General features: G+C 33.2%; 1 protein-coding gene across 1 annotated transcript in view; it reads right to left on the bottom strand.

Moving 5' to 3' along the window:
* FMRFa (FMRFamide related propeptide) overlaps nt 1-13244 on the bottom strand; it is a 74550-nt gene that overhangs the window by 33534 nt on the left and 27772 nt on the right. The window lies entirely within an intron of this gene.

Genomic DNA, 13244 nt, shown 5'->3' with positions numbered 1-13244 from the left:
TTTTTCCACTTAGCAGTTATGTACATTATATTTTTTGACATCTCAACATAGATAATAATCCGGGTACAGATTTTGTATACAAATAAAAGGGTCTCTGCTAAATAAAAGTTTTCCAAATCCAATCATAGATGGCTGCTGTGAAATCAATTATGGAACGTCATGATATGGTTTATATATCTACTACTAATACTACTACCATCACGCCGTTTACCACATCAGGGGTAGGCAGAAAGGATGGAACGCCACACTCTTCTGTCCTGACATACACTCCTCGCCTCCTTCATATCCATACATCAAGTCATACATGCCCTCCGATTACGCAAACTTTTGACACCGTCAGATTTTAGGTTCTAATTGATCTGATCGTGCCAAGTCTTTTTCGGTCGTCCTCGTTTTGTTTTCCCTCTCACATTCGCCACAAATATTTTCTTAGTCATTCTCTCGCTATCCATTTGCTCCACATGTCCATACCACCAGAAAGAACTCTTCCTAATCTTTTCAATTCTATGACTTCTTCCACGAATATATCAATGAATTCCAAAATTCTAGTAGTGTGGTTGTCAATCATGGGTAGAATGGTGAATGTTACAAGTGTGTAAAGTGATTACGAAACCAGCATATAACAGGTCGTAGGCCCTGTAAATGTCCACACTTTCATATTCTTCTTCATATATCGCTCACTCCTTTCAAGAACGTCATAAATCACAAAACCTGATTTTTCAGGAGAACGTTTTCAAAGTTTTAAAATATAATACAATTTATTAAAAATAAATATCAAGCCACTTATTAAATAACTTTTAACTGTGCAACAAATCTTTTTAGATTAAGCCTAAAGGTTTTTTCGCCATTTGAAAAATAACTAATTTATATTTTTTTAATTAAACAATACCTTTTCTTCAAAATGCAAAAACAACACTTTCTGTCCTGTAGCGAGTAAATATTAAGCTAAAAATATGTCTCTTTTGCTGGGATATAGTACATTTTCTGGGTATTCCGAAAACATGCACAACTGAAAATAGTCGATTTTTGATTTATGACGTTCTTGAAAGGAGTGAGCGATATGTTAAAATGTCAAAAAATATATTTTTTTATTGAAATTATGTTTTATTCATCTTATTTACTGAAATCGTAAATCATGTATTTTTACACAGGTTTCAAAAGTGTTAATGCATAAACCTTGATAAGAAAAAATTTACAACCCTTTGTTCCATTGTTAGAAACGCCATTTTAAATTATTTATACACCAGGGAACTTCCTAAGGACACAAAAGGATAACACGGACGGAAATAAGAAAACTTTGTTACATAATAAATATGATTAGGTGAATTTTATAGGTGTCCTGGCAACTGAACCAGAAGCTTTATCAAGCTTTTGTGACCTGCTGCTTATTTTTTGCCTGTTATTATTGAATACGAAAGAACATTTTTAGACACGGTTTATTTAAGCAACGATTTAAGTAAAAAAAATACGGTAATAAAATACATGTCCAGTTTTTATTCAATATAAATTTAAGATTAAGTTGTGAAGGGAACATGAAAGTCTGGACATTTATAGGACATTTTCAACCCGTGGTTAGTATATTCATGAAGTCAATTTATACACACAACGACAATAACGATACTACTCATGATTAACAACCACAAAAGTAATATCTACACTTTTCGAGTAAAATTTCATCTGCGATATCTCTGGTTGAAATTAGTAAGATATGTAGCTGAAACCTTCATGAAATTTACGTACATAATAAATTTGATTTTCCAAATTGCTTTGTTTACTTTAAAACACCTGATAATTAATTTCCCGAAAAAATGTATTTTGAATAGTGAATGTGAATGGTAAGTGATCATGTGAAGCAGGCAATGACAGGTCGTTATCCTTGAAAATGCTTAGGATCTCATTTTACCATTTCAATAGACTTATTATCTATGGTGATATTTCAATGAAACTACTAGATGGAGCGAATCCATTATTTTTTAACAAAAATTTGGACACACTGAATAAAGTGCTTTTTTACAATCTACGTAAAAAAAGGCTGCACGTATTCTATTGAAATCTCTATATATATATATATATATATATATTATATATATTCTAAAAAAATTAACAAAATATTAGCAACCACGAAGCAATAGTAATATGTATAGCACTCACATGTTTATCTTATCTATTGAAATTTTCAAAAGATGATCTTCATAAATAATCGGATGAAAAAAAACAACTTTTTAACGTATTTTTAAATAATTTTTCTTCCAGCCCCTGTCCGTAGTGGTGCAAAGGGCATTGGAATTGCGATTGTAAAAATGCAGTGTGTCAGTCCTGCAATCGTTTGTTATGACACTGACATTCTAAGAAAGGAGCTCAGAGTGAAGATATTACTGCTTTACGTTAAAGGAAATCGAGAATAAATAGTAACATCATATTTAGAAATGTTAATATTTAAATACATTACTGAATAATACAACAACATTGATCTTTGTTGAGCTTTTACTTGTTACTGAGTCTTATATGTAAAAAAGGAAAATTCGTTGCACCCTAAGAAGAAGATATTTTGTATTACAAAGGGAAACTTTCCACCTCGAGCTTTGTAACAAATTGCATATATAATCAGTTTTGTGTTTGCCTTTACTCTTCCGTGAGCTGTGCTTCTAATCGCAATAAAGTTGAGCCATCTTTGAACTTTTTAAAGGAAATTATAAATCTTCTTTCTTATCTCTTTACATTGGTTAAGCTAATACGTGGGAGTCTAACAAGAGGAAAATATGAAATTCTAAACCTCGTTGGCTCACAACCAAAATTGAATGGCAGAAATTAAAAAGAAAATTAAATTATTTTAATAAAACTAGTATGTTAAAAGAAACATAAGTATGTTTAAAGTCTATATATATATATATATATATATATATATATATATATATATATATATATATATATATATATATATATATATATATATATATATATATATATATATATATATATATATATATATATATATATATATATATATATATATATATATATATATATATATATATATATATATATATATATATATATATATATATATATATATATATATATATATATATATATATATATATATATATATATATATATATATATATATATATATATATATATACATATATATATGTATATATATATTTATATATATATATATATATATATATATAGATATATATATATATATATATATATATATATATATATATATATATATATATATATATATATATATATATATATATATATATATATATATATATATATATATATATATATATATATATATATATATATATATATATATATACATATATATATATAGGCATATATATTTTTAAACCTATTGTTTCTTCAGTGATATCTGTCATGTAAACGTAAGTAATAGAAAGTCAATAAAACAATATTGAGGATTCCTTTGAAGGGATGGAGTATTATTTGATTTACTACCTTTATATTTAGGTTTCACCCCTATCTCTCATATGATCGGATCTCGTGTCACCCTCAAGATCTCTTGACAATATTATGAAACGGAAATCTATTCACACGACTGAAAAGTTGCACGAAAAAAATCTAGGAAAACTTTTTATATGTACGAGTATGTACGAGAATACTGTTGAAAAATATTACGATAATATTATGATTAACAGTATCAGCTTTGTAAATAAATTTCTTGGTTTTCTTGTAGTTTTTTTTTACCTACATACAGTCTTTATCATATTATCTAAAAAAGTAATGTTGGAAAGGAAGTGGAATGTGGAAATTTTCTTATGTTTTTATACAGGTTTAAAATATTCTTTATTGCGTAAATCTTCGAGATTCGAGCTTCCGAGGCTCGAACAATTTGAGGTATGAAAAACAACAATATATTGGATTATGTAGTATTAGATTTTTCTAGAAAATTATCTTTTTGACAAGATACGTGTATAGACGTGATGGGTATTCAAAATATACGTACAAGATAATTTAACTGTAATATAGTACAATACATCACTTGGAAAAAAATAAATCATATTTTAAATTATGTTTTATGTAATTAGTTAATGAAACGAAACTCACTTTATGGTAAAATCTATCCATTTTTAATTTAAGTTTTACTAAGTAATTACCACTGTTTCTTAAAATCTATTGTGACACGTGTTTCGATACATTAAGTATCATATCCAAACACCGTATTCGAAGTCAAGTCTGAATTTTAGACTTGTGTCCTTCTGACGTTTAAGGTCGAAGAGGGTGTAGGAACTGTTTTCAAAAAAAAAATTTTTATTATTACTATTATTTTTTAAACATTTGTAAAGAACAAAAACAATTGGATACTGACAAACATAAGAAACAGATCCTTTAATCAAATATATAGGTGTCAGTATCAAACATATTAAAATAAAAAAAAAACCTGAAATACCTGAAGCGGAGGGCTGATCACCTTTCCTTCATGTGTAAACGATCAAGATAACATTGCGTTTATATGACGCAGTGCCCTATGCACCATTGGGGTGCGGGAAAGGGTTTTATTATTATTTAATTCTGAAATATATACATTTCTGTCAATTTGCATTTCAAAATAAATATTTTATTTATTGTTTCGGCATTAACTTTGTGGTAAGACATGTTACAATGATTGAAGAAAACACTTCGTTTTTTACCACTTGAGTTTTATTATAGACTACATGTTTCAGAAGTTAAACTTCCATCATTCAGGTCTGTATAATAACTAAAATATAAAATATAAAATTGTTCTATAAATAAGGAGAGGGGAAAGTAAGGGGAAGGGGTTAGTCAAGGGACGGAATTTGAAAACAAAGGAAAAATGGAAAGCAATGGTGAAGAATTTTGAATTTACAAATCATATAATGGATACTAATCACTCATTTCACTATCATAAATTAAAATTATTACACCTTGTTCCGTATAAAGGCCAAATTATGAATTATCTTGAAAATTTAGAAATCCAAAAAAACCTGAATTCTAATAATAATTTATTAAATAATATATAGTTTCAAAATTCTTCACCATTGCTTTCCATTTTTCCTTTGTTTTTAAACTCCGTCCCTTGACTAACCCCTTCCCCTTACTTTCCCCTTTTCTTATTTATAGAACAATTTTATATTATATATTTTAGTTATTATACAGACCTGAATGATGGAAGTTTAACTTCTGAAACATGTAGTCTATAATAAAACTCTAGTGGTAAAAAACGAAGTGTTTTCTTTAATCATTGTAAAAGAAATATTAATGTCGTAATTAACGCAAAAACTTCGAGATTAATAACCATTAATTTTCTTTGAGTTATTTTCTTATTTTCTGGATAAATAACTTCTTTTATCACTTTTTCACACATTGCTGTTGTTTTCCACGAGCCACAGTAATTACTATCGGTTTATCTGTCGCCTCACTTGCCAAAGTAAATAAATCATGATAACAATAATTCAGAAGACAATAATCTCGGATCTGGGCAAAAATAGATAGACGTTGATGTGATTAATTACTGTTATTCGTTTAGATTCTTGGCAGTCTTGTCTTACTGTTTTTTTTTTTTTTTTATATTATTAAAACAAGCAATAAAAATAAAATGAACGATAGATTCGTTATATTTTTTTAGTTATGATTTGACAAAATTATTTTTCGAAAATATTTTTTTTTCTAAATAACATGGATAAAACATATACATTTCGCTCACTCCTTTCAACAACGTCATATTTCAAAAATCGACAATTTCCGTAATTTCCAGGAATGTCCAGAAAATGTATTATATTCCAGCAAAAGCGGCATATTTTAAACTTAATATTTACCCGCTACAAGGCAGAAAGTGATGTTTTTGCATTTTGAAGAAGAGGTATTGTTTAATTATTTTTTTTTAATATACCTACTAAATATTTTTCGAATGAAGAAAAAACATTCAGGTTTTACCTAAAAAGGTCTGTTACACAGTAAAAAGTTCAATAAGTGGCTTGATATTTAGTTTTAATACTTACCATAAATTTTTAAACTTTAAAAACGACCTTCTGAAAAATCTTTTTTATTTCATTTGAGGTTGTTGAAAGGAGTGAGCGACATATAAATTTGTATTATAAAAATAAGCAATAAAAATAAACTGAACTGTAGGCTCATAATAATTTTTTTGTAATGATTTGACAAAATTATTTTAAAAAAATGTTTTGTATTGTATATAACATCGACAAAACATTTAATTTAATTTATTTTTATTGTACCCTCATGTGGAAGGTTTTTGCCCGCCTCCGCGCCTCCGTGGTGTAATAGTAAGCGTGTTTAGCTACCGTGCTGGAGGTCCTGGGTTCGATTCCCTGGGCGGGATGAAAACAAATATTAGTAATTTTTCACTCTAATATTTATTTTATATTACCTTGCCTTCGTGTAAGTAACGATAAAGATAACACTTGCGTTAATACTATGCAGTGCCCTATGCACCAATAAGTACGGTAACCAATAAGTATTTTAATAATGTTTAATTATGTACAGATTTGTGAACGTTATACAGTGCAAAAAGTGATCACTTTAACCACCCGGTGCCAGATCTCAAGCCTTATAAATGGCCAGACTATCATATTTCCTTTGTATGAAATTATGCTTAATCTCTATTCAGTCACCTAACACATGGTAACATGGATAAGTATCTCCCTTTGCCCAGCTCAAAAACATAATTTTAAAAAATCTGATGTATAAAAAACAAATCTTGTAGCCTACCTAATTTTAATGAATAAATGTATATTTTTTGAAGGAAGTTTATTTTCAAAGGATTTTATTTCGAAGCCCTTGTCAAAAATTACGCAACCTCGTATTTTGTAATGCGGAAATTAACACGATACGGAAACTGTCCTCCACTGAAAATATGGAGTAGGCCTTCATGTATTGAGTAAATTTTCTGAACACAGAATGTGTCAGTTGCCTGTTATCAGAGTGTATTTTTTGTATTTTTATTTAATACAATAATAATAATACATATCAAATTAATTAATTTACTAGACATTTCTACTTTCAACATATCGTAATACTAGTTACTCTGTTCCTCTCCAAAAAAGAGCTTATGCTCTTGTGCTTGGAGAGGAATTTACACTTATTGTTTATACTTATGATAGTATAATAGTTTTTTGTGTATTTTTTATTTTGTGTTTTAATTATATTTTTATTACTTTTAGATTACCATATTTAAAAGGTATTTAATTTTAAAAAAATATAATGTTTAAATTCTTTTTATATATGAAGAAAGGTTTTTGAATTATTTGGTTACCAAATATTTAAAGTTCTATTGGAATCGTTTAGTATTGCATTTTGCTGTTATAAAATCATTTTGAAATCTCAAAAATTAACTTATTACATTATACATTTTAATTTTGGACCAATAAATATAAGCGACGGTACAATATTATATTATAACATGTAAATAAAGCTTCCTATGCCAATGTTGAAAAAAAAAAATATTGCCTTTATTATCCAGGCCAATTTTATATACGTATTTAGATGTATTTTGCAAGAGATATTGTGTCTTAGTAATATAATTGTACAATACTTTCCGAAGGCTATTCTTTTAATCTACCCCCTCTTATTGGGGGTGATCCAATATTAGTTTAATTACGGGGTGACATCCCTTCAGCTGAGTAAACAGTGGCCAAAGGAGTTATAAATAATTAACCAGCCCCAAAATCTAGCACTGTATCTTCCGAATGGGTCTATTCAAAGATTTATAATTTTTTATTCCACCCAACTATTGTACAATATCGATAACACAACTTGGCCTGAGCAACGAATGGACATTGTCTTACCATTAAGTAAATTAAAAATTATGTAATTTTATGTGTCATAAAAAATAGTGTATTTTTTAATGTTATTATAATATGTTTAGAAATATTTAGAAATGTTCTTATGTTTAGAAATTAAGATTATGTAAGTTGTAAAGGTAGTCGAGAAGAACAAAGAGACGCAGTTCAGTAAGTTTTAAATGCTACAAATACTGTCCCCACCCCATGCAACGCCTTTAAAATAGTATTTAAGGGGTGGCGGACAAATATTTGTGTGTTCAGATTAGACAATATTCAAAACGCGTATACGCCGCGCTCGCTCTGTGTTTATATTGGTGTCTCTTTGTTCTTCTCGCCCTTGTGTTTTGGTAATTTAAGATATATTGGTGAAAATTTGTTATTTTCACAATTATAACTTTGTGATTTTAATAAATAAAAGATTGTCTTCATTTGCGCGTTTTCGTCTTCCTAATAAGAAGTGTTCCAGTACCGTTAGTAGTAACAAATTGGTCCTTCGAGCCGGATCTGGAACACTATGGAAGCCAATCGAACTCCAACTCCTTCACTGACCACCAGCACAAGTGGGAGTACGAGATCCAGGAAGGCGCTACTGGAACAATCTGCATCTCAAATGAGGGTGACCAGGCAGAGAGCAAGACTCGCAAAAGAAAGGGCGGATGCTGACAAGTCGCAACTACCGTCAGAAAAGGCACGAATGGCGGCAGAAGAAAAGGCACTAGATGCTGAAGAAGTCCATTATGCTAGGATGGCGGAAGGATCATCAAGAGCATCAGAAAAATCCGCCATGGATAGAGTATCGGAATGGGCGGATCAGTGTAGTGCATATGAAGAAATAATAGATTCTACGCCACCAGCTGAACACCATTTGCCGCCCTTGGAGCCGCAAGCCGTGCTGCCAACGTTGGAACAGCCAAATGTAATGCCGCCCTGGGGGTCACAATCCGTGATTCCGCCGCCGTTCGGGCCGCAAACTGCAATGCCGCCCCGTGGGCCGCTAACTGGGCTGCCGACGTCGGGACAGCAACCTGTAATGCCGCCCTGTGGGCCGCAATCCGTGATGCCGCCACCGTTGGAGCTGCAAACTGCAATGCCGCCCCGTGGACCGCTAACTGGGCTGCCGACGTCGGGACAGCAACCTGTAATGCCGCCCTGTGGGCCGCAATCCGTGATGCCGCCGCCGTTGGAGCCGCAAACTGCAATGCCGCCCCGTGGGCCGCTAACTGGGCTGCCGACGTCGGGACAACAACCTCTAATGCCGTCCTGGGGGCCGCAATCCGTGATGCCGCCGCCGTTGGAGCCGCAATCTGCAATGCCGCCCCGGAGGCCGCTATCTGGGCTGCCGACGACGGGACAACAACCTGTAATGCTGCCCTGGGGGCCGCGATCCGTGATGCCGCCGCAGTTGGGGCCGCAACTTCTGCAGCCACCAGCTGGGCAGACTTCGATGACGTCTTACCAACTTCCGGAGCAGTGTTGCTCACATCAGCCGACACATAACAATATGCAGATAATCAAGAGACTCGCATCAATGAACTCGCTGAATGTATAGGTAAGACATTGTCATATTATTCGCAGGGGCCAAGGTTATCGTCCGATTTACCGATATTTACCGGAAATCCAATGGAATGGATAGCGTTTAAGGGGATATTTAATAATACAACATCAATATATAAAATATCTAACGAAGAAAACTTATACCGTCTGCAAAAATCTTTGAAGGGGGAAGCTCGCGAAGCTGTTTCATCACTGCTGATGTCGCCGAGTAATATTCACGAAATAATAACAACTTTAGATAACATTTTCGGGAATACTGAGTATATCATAGAAAAAACAATATTTGAAATACGGAATTTACACAAATTAGAGGAAAATGCCGGATCTGATTCCATTATTAAATTTTCCTGTAAGGTAAAAAATTTAGTGGCCTTACTAAAATCGTTAAACAATATAGGACACCTATACAACCCGGAGTTATTATCTACGCTAATAAATAAATTACCTAATAGCCTAAAGGCGCTGTGGATAACAGATAAAGACAGGCGCAACTGCAATCAACCTATTATTTGTTATCTTTCGACGTGGTTGGAGCAAATAGTAATTAATTCGAAAAATTCCGGAATGAACGTATTTACTCGTCCAAGCAATAAGTTTAATAATAACCCTCACGGGTCACACGCATTCAATAAAAAAGACAACTATAAAAATAAATATAAAGTTGAGTCCGAGAGGGCACACGTGTACGCTATGAAGGAAATGAAGGAAAGAACATGCCACAACGCGTGTAAAGAAATTCATAAAATCTGGGAATGTACTAAATTTAAAAATTTATCCGTCGATCAACGATGGGACTTAGTAAAGGCAAACGACCTTTGCTTTAAGTGTCTAAATAAAGGACACTCATTAAAAAATTGCTTCTTCCTCAAAAGAAATCCCAATAATAAATATCATTTTTTACTAACAAAGAATGCCAACAAGGCGGGACGATCATCTACGGCGGAATCAAAACCCGCAAGCACTTCTCAAACAGATTCTGAACAAGTCACTAATACATGGGAGAATAACCGAGTACTCCTAAAAATAATACCGATAACATTAAGTGGGCCAAGGGGTAAAGTAAATATCGATGCTCTGCTCGATGATGGTTCCACCGTAACGTTGTTAGAAGCAGATGTAGCTGATGAAATCGGCCTAAAGGGTCCCATAAGTGACTTAGCATTACACGGAGTCAATCAAATGAATTCCACTGACTCGAACTCTATGTTAATTAACGTACAAATAAAAGGACGGGGAGAGAGAAAATTCTTCAACGCGAGTGCGAGGACGATATCGAAGCTAGAACTACCGGAGCAACTTGGAGTAACCAAAGCGTACATAGACAAATATCCACATTTAAAGAATGCTCCGTACATTAATAAAACCGTTAAACCGCGCATGTTGATAGGGCAAAATAACTGGGAACTTATAATCTCTAGGAAATTAATCCAAGGACCGCGAGAGTCGTTGTCTGTTTCTTATACACTGCTTGGATGGGTGGCGTTAGGACACGTGCCAAATTCGCAACGACTTACAGGGGAGATAAATTGTCATGTTACTGAACGACAAAACGCAGAGCTACACGAATTAATTAAAAGTAGTTTTCAGTTAGATAACTCGGAAATATCTCCTAGAATATGTAAAGACGATAAACGAGCGATTCATATATTAAACGAAACTACGCGACTGAAGGATAAACATTGGGAAACGGGATTATTATGGAAGGAGGAAAATAATTTTCTGCCCGATAATTTGCAAATGGCTAAAGATAGACTTTTTAATTTGGAAAAACGGATGGATAAAGATGAGAACTTCGCCAAGGCATACACGGAGAAAATAAATCATTATTTAAAACTAGGTTATGCGGAGAAAATTGATGCAAATTACTTTAAAGATTGTACTAACAAATGGTATTTACCACACTTTGCAGTTTATAATACAAATAAACCAGGGAAATTAAGACTGGTATTTGACGCAGCCGCTAAAACAAAGGGTGTATCCTTAAACGATAGACTTTTAACCGGTCCAGATCTTTACAATTCCTTGTTGGGTATTATATTTAAATTCAGACAGTATAAAATAGCCTTTACAGCTGATATTCAAGAAATGTTCCTTCAAATAAAAATATCACAGGACGATTTACCGTGTCAATTATTCTTGTGGAGAGGGATGGATAGAACGTGTATACCCTCCGTGTATGTTATGAAATCGATGGTTTTCGGTGCAAAATCATCCCCGTGCTCCGCACAGTATGTAAGAAACGTAAATGCGGAACGGTACGCCTCGATATATCCCGATGCTGTTCGGGCAGTTGGTAGCAAACACTATATGGACGACTACCTCGATAGCATCGATACAATTGAGGAGGCGAAGAAAATAACAAGAGATGTTTATTTTATTCATCAACAGGGTGGTTTTAACATAACTAGCTGGGCATCTAACGTTCCGGAAATATTAGAATTCATTCCAGAAGAAAATAGAACTCAGGGAATAGTAAACTTCGACGTTAATAGTACGCCAATGCAACGCACCTTGGGCTTACAATGGGATCCGAATTCGGATACACTCTCATTCGATATAAGTTTTAAAAAATTACCGGTTGAATTGATCACGGGAGGAACACGTCCGACTAAAAGAGAAATGTTGCAGGTAATAATGTCAGTGTTTGATCCCCCGGGATTTCTAGCCCCGTTGACAATAAAATCTAAAATCCTCTTACAAAACGTTTGGAGATCGGGAACAAATTGGGATTCAAAGTTAAATGATCGTAATTTTAAAGAATGGACACAGTGGCTACAAGATTTAGAGGCCGTAAAGTTAGTAAAAATCCCGCGTCATTATGAATTATATATAGACCAAATAGAAGAAAGGCAATTACATATTTTTTGCGACGCAAGTGAGAAGGCGATGTGTTGCGTCGCTTACAATCGGTCGCGGGATAAAAATGGAAATGTTTTCGTCAACTTTATTGCTAGTAAGACTCGAGTAGCTCCTATTAAACCAATTTCTGTTCCGCGATTAGAATTGCAAGCCGCCCTATTAGGGAGTAGATTGTGTAAAGCGATAACAGACGAGCACACAGTAAAATTTGACTCTAAACATTTCTGGACAGATTCAAAAACCGTGATGTGCTGGTTAAAATCTGATTCGAGAAACTTCAAACCCTTTGTGGCACATCGTCTAGGTGAGATAGACGAACTAGTCGGATCCGACGCATGGCGCTGGATTCCGACTAAGTTAAATGTAGCGGACGAAGCGACGCGAGACAATTCTACATTAGACCTATCTTTGCACGGCAAATGGTTAGCAGGACCTACTTTCCTGAAGGAGTCTATAGAACTTTGGCCTTCAGAAAATAATAAAAACGATATTAACATTGATAATGAAACATTAGAATTGAAACCGGCAGCTATACTCTCTCTACACACACGTAGTGACTTTATAGATTTATCTAGATTCTCTAAATATGTACGATTACTTAGAACGGTAGCCTGTGTATTTAAATTTGTTGATATTTGCAAACGAAAAACAGAAGGTAAAATTTTATTTCCGGAAGATGTTAATAAAGCCGAAAACTTCCTCATAAAGGAAGCGCAGAAAAGATGTTTCTCGAAAGAAATACATTGTCTCGTTAAGAATCAGGTATTACCAAACGAAAGCAAGCTGAGGAAATTAAACGCATTTTTAGATAATAACGGTATTATCAGACTGCAAGGACGCATCCCTGAGGTAGCCGATGTTAAAGTGGGGGCAACTATTCCTATTATTCTCCACAATAAAGATCAGTTTGTTGAATTATTAATAAAATATTACCACGATAAAAGTGGACATAACGGAGTGGAGTACGTTTTGAACAAATTAAGGCAGAAATATTGGGTAATAAACGGGCGACAGGCAGTCAGAAAAGTTAAT

The sequence above is a fragment of the Brachycentrus maculatus genome, unplaced genomic scaffold, assembly GCF_059751285.1.
Source record: "Brachycentrus maculatus isolate JH-2025_06_01 unplaced genomic scaffold, ASM5975128v1 h1tg000138l, whole genome shotgun sequence".
NCBI lineage: Eukaryota > Metazoa > Arthropoda > Insecta > Trichoptera > Brachycentridae > Brachycentrus > Brachycentrus maculatus.
The sequence above is the reverse complement of the archived record's forward strand: the minus strand, read 5'-3'. Positions and strand labels throughout refer to the sequence as shown.